Here is a 13,744-nt window from a genome sequence, read left to right as displayed (position 1 = left end):
CGCCGCGTCGCACCAACGGCCCAATTCGAGAAATTTTACTGAAAATTAAATACGTGTTCAGGGTTAAAATGGTCAATTTCCCCCCTATATAAGCTTCCAAATACGGGATTTAGCCCTTATTCATCCAAAATATTGATGTTTCTCTCAAATACTCTCAAGAACTCAAGCTAGGGTTTTCATAGAAGGTCCAATTTCAAGAAGGTTTCACCATCAATCTTTACGAAATCACGAACTAAGGATGCATAGTGTTCATTCATAGACTTCTTTCATCCATGAAGTCCAAGAATCCTTTTTAACTACAAGTTATGAATTTTCTTCATGTCTTCATACTTTGTATGTTCTCTTTCATGTTGATAAATGAGGAATTGATTTCTATTCCATTATTTGATAATAAATTCCATATGGGTTGATTAGTATAGATAAAGATTTACGAAATCTCATGACTAAAACTTTGTATGATGGAATTGGAATTGAGCATGATGTTTAATTGTTGTATAATGTGTTTTACATGTACTATGCCAATAATATGTTTGATTAAATGCCTAGATGAAGGAAAATTTTCTAACTAGCATGATATCATGAAATTCCCATGTATGTACAAGTTTATGCCTATTACATGTTTGATGAAAGGCTCCTATGAGTGTAGTATGTATTATGATGTTAGTCAAGTCTTCAAGTAAATCATGCTATGTCAGTTTCCTTCTATCGAGTCCTGGGGGTACTTGTACCCAAAATATTAGTTTTGTGCCTAGATCCATGTCATGTTTTCACGATACTCTAAGTCAAGTTGTGAACTCTTAGAATTCAAATAGTCTTATGACTCAGGAAAAATCTCCATGATCTCATGACTCAGTCAGTTGATAGATATCAGTAGTATTCCGTCAGCCACGAAAATTCAGTAACTCAGTCCATGCTCAGTTCAGTTCAGTAAATCATGCTCAGTGTCCAATCAGATGGGAATAGGAATTAGCACCGAGTTAACCTAAGGATGGGGACTCACCTGTTATACGAGGGTGTGATTCCTAGAAGCAATCCTTGCATTCTAGAACTATATAGCCAGCATAGGTTAAGGCATCGTAGCCTACTATATAATGGTAGATGAGGTGGCTTAAACTGTTATGTGAGGGTTTCCATCATTCTCGCTAGAGTTACCTGTTATATAAGGGTTACTCGTATGTTTTCCTTACCAGTGGTGCGGTATTGGCACCCTTCCAATCAGGGAATAGATTGACCCCAGCTCAGCTATTATAGCACCTTTAGGGCATGTCAGTTAGATACTACTTCCCACAGTTTCATGTTACAGAATTAGGCTATCAGATACGGTTAATCATTCTCAGTAATAGATCTCAGATAGTTTTCAGATTTTAGGACTGTCAGATACAGTCAACTCAAATACAGTACGAAACTTAGATAGTTCTATCAGATTTAGGACTATCAGCTACAGTTACCCACGTTATTAGTTATACTCAAATATATTTACCCATGTTATCAGTATTATTCAGATATAGTCTTTTATGTTATCAGTAATATCAGTTACTATCATGTGACGTTATCAGTATACAGACTCAAAAATCACGAAATCACATTGTCAGCTACATTATGTATTTATATATGTATTCTCATATTCATGTTAGACAGTGAGTTAACATTATTCATGTATGTGAACCATTGTATATAGCCTACCTCATATGTATACTTGGTACATATGTACTGACACATTCACGTTATGGTGCTTTCTCTTTATGTTACACCATAGGTTCAGAGACACGAGATCTAGGTCAGCAGTAGATTCCAGTTTCAACAATCAGAGTAGAAGTGAGTCCTCATCCTTCAAGGATATAATGATTTTCTATTATCTCATTGATTAGCTTATTAGTTGGAGTTAGTTGGGGACATGTCCCATAAACTCCTTATTCAAATTCTTCAGACAGTAGAGGCTTTCAGACTAGATGTAGACTAGATGCAGACTAGATACAAACTATCATATTTTAGACTTCAATTTTGTTTTGGGTATTCTATCACCCCACATAGTTATTACGTTATTCAGTTATGTTCATGATCAAACCTTATGGTCTTTCAGTGCATGTTTCCATATTATTATGTTATCTTATGCAGTATACAGGTACAGATATTATTCATGGGTTAGCTTGTGGTCCTTCAAGGTCACAAGCACCGTGTAGCATTCTGATTCAGCAAATCGGGTCGTTACATGCACCAAATTCACTTGGCTCATAGGTGGAACAACCTTTAAGTCTGACATGCTGGTTCTTTCTTTAGGCTCTTGTGATGTAGTCCTTGGTGTACAATGGTTGGTAACTATGGAGACATCATAATGAACTTTAACCAATTGACCATGAATTTTAAGTATGGGGACAAAAACCATCTATTGAAGGGAGAAACTTCTAAACTCAAAATAGTGAATGCAAAATCTTTGAGTAAAATGGCCAAGTGTGATGCAAAATTGTTCATGGTTAAATTAATCCCTATTGATGACTTGGAAGAACAAGAAGAGCAATGGATACACCAAAGAATTTAAAGTCTATTGTCAGAGAATGATAAGTTTTTTGCTGAGCCTAGTGGACTGCAACCCCACATGGGTCCCTTTAATCATAAAATTCCTCTTGAGACTGGTAGCTACCCTGTTAATATCAGACCTTATAGATATTCATTTTCTCATAAGGATATTATTAAAGTTCTGGTGGAATAAATGCTTAAACAAGGTATCACACAACCCAGCTCTAGCCCTTATGCAAGCCAGTACTTATTAGTAAGAAAAATGGCTCTTGGAGATTATGTGTAGATTACAAAGCCCTCAATAAGATTACCATTAAAGATAAATTTTCCATTCCAGTTATCAAGGAGTTTCTGGATGAGTTGGGTAGATCTAAAGTTTATACTAAGTTGGACCTCAGGTTTGGCTATCACTAGATAAGGGTAGATGATGCAGATATGGCCAAGACAACATTTAGAACCCACTCAGGTCACTATGAGTACTTGGTGATGCCATTTGCTTGACCAATGCTCCATCTTATTTTCAAGGGTTGATGAATTATATTTTCAAAGAACATTTAAGAAAATTCATTATAGTTTTTTTATGATATTTTGGTGTTTAGCAAAAACTGGAAAGAGCACCTGATACATCTCAGATTGACCTTTAAGATACTAACATCTCATAACTTGTTTGTGAGGAAATCCAAGTGTTCTTTTGGTGCAAGCAAAGTTGAGTACCTTGGATATTTCATTTCAGCAGCTGGTGTGGAAACAGACCCCAAAAAGATCTCTACCGTAAGAGAATGGTCAATTCTAACCACAATCAAACAACTCAGGGGTTTTTTTGGGATTAGACGGATACTAAAGGAGGTTTATTCAAGGATATGGCCTCATTAGTAAGCCCTTAACTGACCTTCTGAAGAAAGATGGATTCCATTAGAGTGGCTAGGCTACTGCTGCTTTTGAGCAGTTAAAAAGGGCTCTCACAAAAGCCCCTATATTAGCTATTCTTGATAATACTCAACAATTCATTGTGGAAACAGATTCTTGTGACCTTGGTATTGGTGCAGTGCTCATGCAAAAGGGATATCCCATAGCATACATCAGCAAAGGCCTCTTCCCTAAACATATTTCATTATCTATTTATGATAAGGAAATGCTAGCATTAGCAATGGATATTAACAAATGGAGTCAGTATCTTAGAGGTAGATAATTCTTAGTAAGAACTAACCAAAAAGCTCTTAAATTTCTCCTGGAACAAAAACTGCACACAGGGTCTTAATTGAAAAGGATGGCTAAGATAATGCAATTTTATTTTTGTATTTAGTATAAAAGGGGAAAGATAACACTACTGTAGATTCTTTATCTAAACTTCCTATGTGTGAGCTATTGACATTATTTATGAACACTGCTGGGGACTTTTTATTTCAAAGGATTACTAATAGTTAGGAAGAAGATCAAGAAATCTACAAAGTGATCTAGAAAATGAGGGAGAGTACAAGGGTTACATATTCCTTAACCAATAATTAAGGAAGAATGAAAATTTAGTTGTGGCAAATAACCCTCAGTTGAGGGAATAAATCATTCATCATTGGCATGATCAGCCTGTGGGAGGACACTCAGGAATTAACAATACTTATAAGAAGGTGGCATCTTTGTTTTACTAGAAGGGATTGTAGGAATATGTAAACCAATATGTGGAGAGGTGTGATGTTTGTCAGAAGAGTAAGTATGACCCCTCTCCCTATCCTAGTATTTTACAACCTTTAGAAATTCCCAACACTGCTTGGTCTAGCATTAGCATGGACTTTATAGAAGGGTTATCTAAGTCTAAAGGTAAGTCTGTGATTTGGGTAGTTATGGATAGGCTTATAAAGTATGGTCATTTTATAGGAGTACATCATTCATATTCAGCTTCAGATATTGCTCAACTATTTCTGGACAATATTTATAAACTCCATGGTGTGCCGGAAAACATTATAAGTGATAGGGATCCAGTGTTTGTCAGTAAGGTTTGGCAAGAGCTTTTTTCAACTCATAGTGTCACCTTGTGTACCTCAACTGCCTACCACCCCTAATTGGATGGATAAACAGAAGTGCTCAACAGATGTTTAGAAATATTTCTCAGATGCTATTGTTTAGATTCACCTACTGGTTGGTTCTTGTATTTACCCTTGGATGAATGATGGTATAACCCCACGTACCACTCAGCTATACAAGTATTCCTATATGAGGCTCTTTATGGTCAATACCCGCCCATATACCTACCCTATGTTTCAGGTGATACAGTAGATAAATATGTTGATCAGAGCTTAGAGATGAGAGAAATCAAGTTACATCTTATCAAGTTCCATTGATGAGAGCTCAATAGAGGATGACCATTTATGCCAACAACTACAAAACTGATAGAATATTTCAAGAAAGGGACTGGTCTATCTCAAAATACAACCCTATAGACAACATACCTTATCTACATCCCACTTCTCTAAACTTGTAGCCAAATACTATGGACCTTACCAAGTTTTGAATAAAATTGGTAAGGTAGCATACAGACTTTCTCTACCCCCTCAAGTCACTATACACCACACATTCCATGTTTCTCTCCTTAAATAATGCTTAAGATTCCTAAATCCATAAACCATCCACTTATCCTTGATCTATAAAGCCCTTATTATCCTAGTTCCAAGGCTATTATTGAAAGAAGGATGATTAAGAAAGGAAACGAGGCTATACCTCAGGTTTTGATCCAGTGGGATAAGTTACCTCCAGCTAACTTGGGAGGATCACCATGCTCCAAAATTGAGGTTTCCAGACTTCTTCTTTGAGGACAAGGAAGATTTTTAAGGGAGAAGAAATATTGTGTATGCAGAGGTTGAGCTATCAACTGAAAGACTAGTACTTAGACGTTGAGAGAATATAATTACAATAGAGTTTTCTGGTCGACACATTAGTCCCTTCGTTTTTATATTCGTTGTTTCATTATTTCTTATTTAGGCCAAGAAACTATCTAGTTGAACATATTTCATCCTCTGCTAAATCAGTTATTTACAGAGTACGGATGTTTTCATTGGAGAAGGCATTTGTGCACTGCTGCTTCATTTTTCTGAGAGTAATGAAAGTTGATATATCTTAGCCCTAGCATTTAGTTTAATTTCTGTTCTTATCTTTTCCTTCTCAAGCAAACCTCAACATTCAACCAAACTCCCGAATTCAAAACAGCTTTGACCCGACATCTAATCTATTTTTCTTCCAATTGTTGTATTTAAAGTTCAAATTTGTACAGAGATAGTACAACTTCCAGCTCATTAACAAACTTTATTTCATTCTTAAACTTGAATTTTCAAAATATCCCTTGAGTTTTTTCCATCCCACATCGTTAATTCATCATGAATTTAGGATTTTGGGATTCTATATAAATCCCTCCTACTCACTATTCAAAAGGGTTGGAGGAAGAGAGATTAATTTAGTTGAGAACCCCCAATTGAAAGGGATTTTACAAAATTAAAATTCCTATGCTAAATTCTTGTAAGACCGTTTGGCTTAGGATTTCTACTAAGAAATTTTTTTTGTAATTTTTTTGGTGGTACGAAGTGAATCTGATAAGTTCGGCATCTTATTTTACTGTCTAAAAAATGGTAAACGTCCCTTTCTTGTTAAATCTCAGTTACCATTGAGTTTTTCTTTGTGTTAGGAATATAATTTTTTATCTATTTTAGTTTAAGGTGGGATTGTTTGTTGTAGAAGGATTGGAAATTCATAGGTTTTGTGTGATGAAACTAGTGTTGTGATTCTCCAATTGCACAGTTCTTTGTTTGATCTTCATTCTTGTTGTTTCAATTTTTCTAAAATTCATGGTTTTATGTCGAGTTCGCTTATTAAATTCTCAATATAAAAGATTGATTATGGATTATATGCTATAGAATCTTAGGACCCATTTCACTGTGTGTTGTTTTGATCTTACTGCTTAAAAAATAAACATTGTAGTAACCCTGAAATTTGTAACCTTGATTTCTTGTCTTTTTTTCTATCATTCCGCTAAATACCCTGTTTTTAGATTTTGTTTATTTGGGAAATATATTGTTAAAACTAGGAATACTTTGTTGTTAACAAGTATTTTGAGTCCTCCTTTGATTTTTTTTATTGGAAATACATTTTTTCATCTTTGGTTGATTAGGAGTAACAATATCATTTAAGTGTTTGTATTCTTTAAATTTGAATCTTTCTAAAAAATGATTCATATTTTTTCTTAGATATACTTGTTCAGTTATAATATGCGATTTCTAAGGATATTTAATGTTAGTTCTTAATTAACATACCTTGTTGTAAGTACACATGAGTTCCCTTTTAAATTCATCACAGAATGCTCTTTTGTGTTTGCTTGATTGATCCTTGTTGGGATTTATATTTGTTGATTGTCAAATTTCTTATTTTAGATAACATATTAATTTTAATCTTTTCTTGATCACATGTGATACAAATCTAAGTCCAATTAAACTTCATACCCCTACATCTCACTGAGACCAAATCCCCAAAGTCCTCAAAGGAACTAAGCATGAAGAAGCAGGATTGATATATACAGATATACAGTAGTATATAGAAATATACAACAATATATAGCATATACAATGGTAAATGGAGGCAAGTAAGTGAAGATATTATTTTTACATTGAAATACCCTAGATTTTGTTCCTTGAAAATTTTTTGAGATCTGAGGTTTCTACCCTGATAACGACTCACCTGACGAGTCATAATGTGTCTTTACGGGTCATAGGACCCAGTCGTCTAGAAGGATTTTCCTTAGTCACTGCTTTGATAACGACTAGACTTAACGAGTCATATAGACTCCTAATGAGTCACAAGAAGGGTATGTTGTAATGTGTCCAGTGTTCACCCAATTAGGTTTTGCTCTGACTACGACTTAGACCTATAAGTCGTAGGATCAAGTGACAAGTCAGTTGACTGAGTCGTAAAGATAATAGAAGGTAGGGGTCCAGGAGACTATTTTGGTTACGACTCATGGTAAAGAGTCATAAGGTGTGGTTACGAGTTGGTGGGTGACTCATAGCCAAGGGCGACACTTTTTTAGTTTTTAAGTTGAGGGCACTTTGGACATTTTTCATTTTAACCCTTTTGTCCCCGCGAATTAAAACCATCTTCAGGACTTTATTAATGCATTATTATCTATCAAACACTCTAAAATTCTTTCTCAAACTCTGCCTTCAAGTCAAGGCTAGGGTTTTAAAGAAAGTGATGGGTTCTAAGGGTGCTATCTCATCCAAATTTTGTGGTATTCAAGGCATGTTGCTCTTCCTTCATTGTCAATTTTTTAAAATCATGTGATTCAAAGTATGGTTCATGAGATGTTTATAATGGTTTTGAAACAAGGGTTGAGGGTTTTGAATGCTTATTGTTGAACAATATTTTCTCATGGTTTAATTATGATCATTCATGTTTTAAATATAGTTTTGAACTTGTGGGTGCATGAGAATGGTGATTAAATAGAAGGGTCATGATTAAACCCTAATTAGATGATTTTTCCTTGATTATGGTTTTAGATATTGTGTGCCCTCAACATGTTTGTAAAATTAGTTTGGTTTACCTACTTGTAATAATGCATTAACATAAAAGGCCTTGGTGGTCATGTATAAATGATGGAATTAGAACCTTGTGCATTTGGTTGATTAAATGGGTTTGAGTCCCAAATGATTAATTATTTGAATATCTTTTGACCTATGGGTTTGAATCAAAGCTAGATGAGTAGATGACAAGGCATGAGGATATTAGCTTGCAAGCGGGTTGCTATGATGATATCAATGGGATGTCTTGGTGAGTAATTGGTATGATGAAATGGGAATATATGTTAAATATTTTAATTGTTCTTAAAAGAGGATTGTGTAGCTAATAGTGAAAGGTGGGGGTCCTAGAAGAGATCGACACTAGAAATCGTGCTAGCCTGTACAGGGTCATTATGGATTGAGGGTTCGAGTAACCTTGCTAAGACCAAGTGATTTGAATACACCTTATTGTTATCATTATGACTGAAGGATTTAAGTCCTACATATCACATTTCATGATCGGTTGCTTAAGTCACCTTAGTATATGATAGGAGGATTTGAGTCCCACGTGCATATATGTATGATCTTTCTATTATTCGTGTAGCTACATGCACTGAGGCCTGACCAAGGGGTGAGAATTAGGGACCATATAGCCCATGGGTACTATTATTATGATGGTTAAGCTACACAACCTAGGTTAACATTTTCAAACATTTATGTTAAGCCTTGTTCATTATCCCAGCATGTGATATAATATATATGTATGTGCATTTGGTTATGTGCATTGGATTTCGAATGATTTGAAACTGTTGATCATGGTATTATACTATCCTTATCCCTGAGTATCATACTAGCGGTCACCCCACTAACCGTCTTTGGATGCTATATCCTCACGCGATGCAGGAATTGGCCATTCTTCAACTTCTCCTGTACAATGAAAGAAATTCAAGGTCAGTTTGTAAGTTGACATTGAAGTGGTGAGCTTCCATATATCAAAAGTCAACATTTCATGTTTTGGTCTCCTAGGTCCCAGATTATTTAGACATATTTTGACTATATTCAGAGGCATATCCCGACACCTTATTGGTATTTAGTTTTTGTACTTTTTTAGAAGGCTTTGTTGGATTACTATAGGCTTGGTTGATATTGGTCGGTTGTTGGTTATTGATAATAGAAGTAACTTTATTCTTTGAATTTATCTTGTTATATGAAATTCATCTAATAGGGATGATATAGAGGTGGTTGGTTAGGTGGAAGGGGGTGATCTCTGGTCCACAGTGGACTTAAGATACCTGTCACGGCTAGGCCCTGGTTTAGGTCATGACAAAGTGGTATTAGTGCCTAGGTTTGATGTCACTGGGTGTCCAACAAAGCCATGTCAAGTAGAGTCTCTTTTATAGGTGTGTAATGCACCGCACTTATAATGGAGAGGCTAAGATTCATATAGGAATGTTTTCCTTTCTTATGATCTATTCTTCATGCTATAAAATCTAAGGTCACGAAATCTCCACTAATTCATGTATGTTTGCTTTTCACATGATGCCTCCCAGAAAATTTGATGCTCGTAAAACTCTTTTGTCTCATCTGAGGACAATATGGATAGAAATCGTCCTAACCCTAAGGTATAAACTTGATCTAGGGTCGCTACTTCTAATTACCCTAGTAGGGTTCCAGCGATTCCCCCCATTCCTCCTCGTACACCTCAGGGTGAAGTGCCCAATGTTGAGTTCTGTTGTTCTATTCACCTGCTGACCCAGATAGTAGTCTCTCTTTCACGCCAGTTTGATCTTGTTGGTGGGAGAAGGAATCAGGCTAAGATAGAAAAGAGGCAAAGAAAGAAGTACAAATATTTAGAATAGGGTGGGGGTCATCACAATAGCTGTAGACATGGGAGATAGTGGACTAATAAAAGGAGTAAGGGAAATTTTGGTTCATACCCATCGGTTAGAGCCTCTTACCTAAATTTGTTTGGTGATAGTCATTTTCAAAAGGGTGTAGGTTCTAGGGAATGGGGTTCCCAATATTAGTCTAGTGGAGCCTAATTAGTCTCTCTCTATCCTCCTTGTCAGTTTTGTGTTCAGCAGCATCATGGGTTTTGTCATGAGGGGAAGAATTGATGCTTTAAGTATGGTCAACCCAATCATATGTAGCGGCATTGTTCTTCGATCAATGTTGCTACTGGAGCCAATTAGATTCCGATTGCCAACTCTTTTGTTTTTGTAACAACGGGGTGTTACTTATGATACCGGCACTGGTCAGAATTATCTTTATACTCTTGATACCAACCCCAAGTCTGAGTTATCACCAGATATCATTATTGGTATGTTACAACTCTTTCCACATGATATGTATTGCTTTCTTAATTCAGGGTCTACCCTCTCTTATGTGACCTCTTATCTGGCTGCTCATTTTGGTTTTGATCCTGAGTGTATTTTAGATTCTTTTTCTAAGTCCACCTTGGTGGGTGACTCCAATGTAGCTAGAGGGCTCTATAGGGGTTTTGTGATAATGGTCCATGGTAGGGAGACCTTGGTGGAATTAATAGAGTTAGGCATGGTAGACTTTAATGTAATTTGGGGTATGGATTGGTTGTATTTGTGCTATGCATCTCTGGATTGTTGGACCCGTAGGGCCAATTTTCATTTCCCAAATGAGCTTGTGATTGAATGGGAAGGTAGTTTCGTAGTTCCTAAAGGAAGTTTTATTTCGTATCTTAGAACCCGAAGATTGATTTCCAAAATGGTGCCTCTATCATGTAGTGCATTCTAAGAATTTTAGATCTGAAGGCCTTTCTTTGCAGTCTATCCCTGTAGTCTATGAATTTTTCTAAGGTGGTCTCTGATGATCTTCCTGGTGTTTTTTTTGATGGAAAAATTGAATTCTTTTAGATTTATCTTCTTTCAAACACTCATCCTATCTCTATCCCTCGAGGATAGCGATGCGAGATTTGCAGCAGTAAATTGGTAGGCTTGATAGGGTGGGCAGAAGAGATGAGGTAAATTGTCACGCCCCAAAATTCCATCGGGCCGGACTGGCACCCGAAGCCGAGAAGGCCCGGGAGAACCCGTTCAAATACCTGTACTTTCACTTACATGTCACCAAAAAAATTGGACAGCACTTCGTTGCATATAGAAAGGTCTAATTACCTGTATCAGCACAACACGCGCAAATATATATATATATATATATATATATAATACTTAGCCGTCGGGGCCACCACATATACAGATATAACATCACTATATAAACTTCCATGACTTTACCCTTCCTTATGTCTACAAAGCCTCTAGGATATACATGACATAACTAGGGTCGGGACAAACCCCTGCCCACACATGACTCATGTACAATAACAAAACATAAGGAACCGACTCGGAAAGCTCCGAAGTAAACTGGAGCTCACCAACAATAGCTGTATGACCTGGCTCCTACTTGTGCGGTGTATGAGCTGAGGTACCTGTGCCTGCAGCATGAAATGCAGGTCCCCCGTGAGGGACGTCAGTACGAAATATGTACTGAGTATGTAAAGCTGTAAATAATCACATATGATATAGGAGCTTAATAGAAATCAGAAACAAGTGAATAAGTCGTAATAGGAGTGGACCACACTTACTAGAACTTGTGACAACCTGTACATTGTATTTATTCAATCACTTTACCTTCGTTCTTATCGTCTTTGTAATCATTACTGTACTGTACTGTGACCATTAGGATGCCTCCAGTACATATCAACTGGGATCGACCCATGCTAGGCTTATGCCCCTGGGATACCACCCATAAACACATGAAATAGGGATCGACCCATGCTAGGCTTATGCCCCTGGGATACCACCCGATAAGAGAGAACTCCCATCACTTAGTTCAATTAATCTTTGGGATTGTTATTTCGGTCGCCTCCACATTTTTAATACTTTGAAACAATGATACATCAATAGGAACCAAGTAATAGACCTTCTATACAATAACGATGTAATAAAGACTCATTGGTACATCAACAATGTGTTTCAGAATCATCAATATCACAACAATGAAATAAGAGCCTTTTGGTATATCAATGAAACATTTTGACACTTTATAGAATGGAAACAACTTCGTTGGTAACGTAGAACAATACATGTTTTAGGACAACCTCGGAATCTTACTTGATGGAACATTGGTGTTTTCATGCCAAAGAACATTGTTAGAGTATGCTTTACATACCTCGTTGTAGATTCAGATACCAATTCAACACAACTTCCCGCCTTTACAAATCACTTATCTACAATGAAATGTTTGGCATCTAGTATTAGCAACCCAACACCACAATTCTCTTCCATAATTCCATACTACCAATATTTGCAAAACATTCCAAAACCCAACTTGAACAAGGGGTTTATGTGTGTATATATATATAATCATCATTTCAATACCACATCATCAATACCACATCATCACCCCAAATTCCTTCACAATTTAACATAATCCAACCATGCACAAGAATAATCCAACACCATTTCCAATCATCTTTCAACAACAATCAAATAACATACTTCTTATGCTCACATGCATATATATATACATATCCATATAAATAACACCAACATAATTTACATCCTTACCAAAAAAATGGCCCTTTTGATTTCGAAGTCCTGTTGGCACAAATAAGGGGTGCTTCTCGAAGCCCTTGAGACGGTGAACACAACTACGGAATCAATTTGGATTTTCTACGGTTGAATCACAAGATAATTGGAGTTGAAATTTGGCTAGGGTTTCTTAGTTTTCAATAATGGATGATAAATAATGGATATGAGGCTAAGTATATGTATATAATGACCAATTTTCGTTCAAGAGGTGATGGAAAATGACCATATTGCCCTTAAAAATTTAAGTAAATCCGAATCTGTCCATGGTGGACTGTTTTGATAGGCTAAAGTAAATCGGCCATAACTCTTTGCTCCGATATCGGATTTGGGTGAAATTGGTATCGTTAGAAAGATAATTCAAAGGTATTTCATTTCATATAAATTAGGCCACCCAGTTCGTATTGTACAAGTAGTTATGATCGTTTGAAGTTGACCCTAAAAATCTGTTTTGAGAGGCTGAAGTAAAACGAGTATAACTCCTTCCTCAGATGTTGGATTTGGATGAAACCAATTGCATTGGAAAGAAGACTCAGAGATCTTTCTTTTGATATGTGGTAGCTCTCCCAGTTCATTATATTGAGGGAGTTATGATCGTTCAAAGTTTACCCAAAAAACTGGCAGGCCTCAGTAGTTTTCCTGCACATTTACTGTTCACATCCCGGCCACCGTTTTAAAGTTTCGAACGAGCTCGCTTATATCCGAAACTTATCCGTTTTTGGAAATCTTTATATCGTTGGAAAGCTTATTCAATAACCTTCGTATGGAACCATCGACGGGAAAATTCCGGTATAAATAAAGTCGATTCCTATACACCTATAATCAAACTATACACTTGAAACCATCTCAAAATAATCAATACTCATACTTAAACTCATATATACCTAACTTAGGATCAATACATATACTCCAACACATATAACAATGACTAATGCACGTAATTAAGTACGGGGTGTTACATAAATGACTTAGGGAATACGAAAGTGGGAAAGTTATGATGTATAGGCCAGAGGTCAAGGTTGAACTGATGGATTGAGGGCTTAGTTATTTGATGGATTAGGCCATAGAGTTTATAAGAGT

The sequence above is a fragment of the Capsicum annuum genome, chromosome 12 (assembly GCF_002878395.1).
Source record: "Capsicum annuum cultivar UCD-10X-F1 chromosome 12, UCD10Xv1.1, whole genome shotgun sequence".
NCBI classification, from domain to species: Eukaryota; Viridiplantae; Streptophyta; class Magnoliopsida; order Solanales; family Solanaceae; genus Capsicum; species Capsicum annuum.
The sequence above is the reverse complement of the archived record's forward strand: the minus strand, read 5'-3'. Positions refer to the sequence as shown.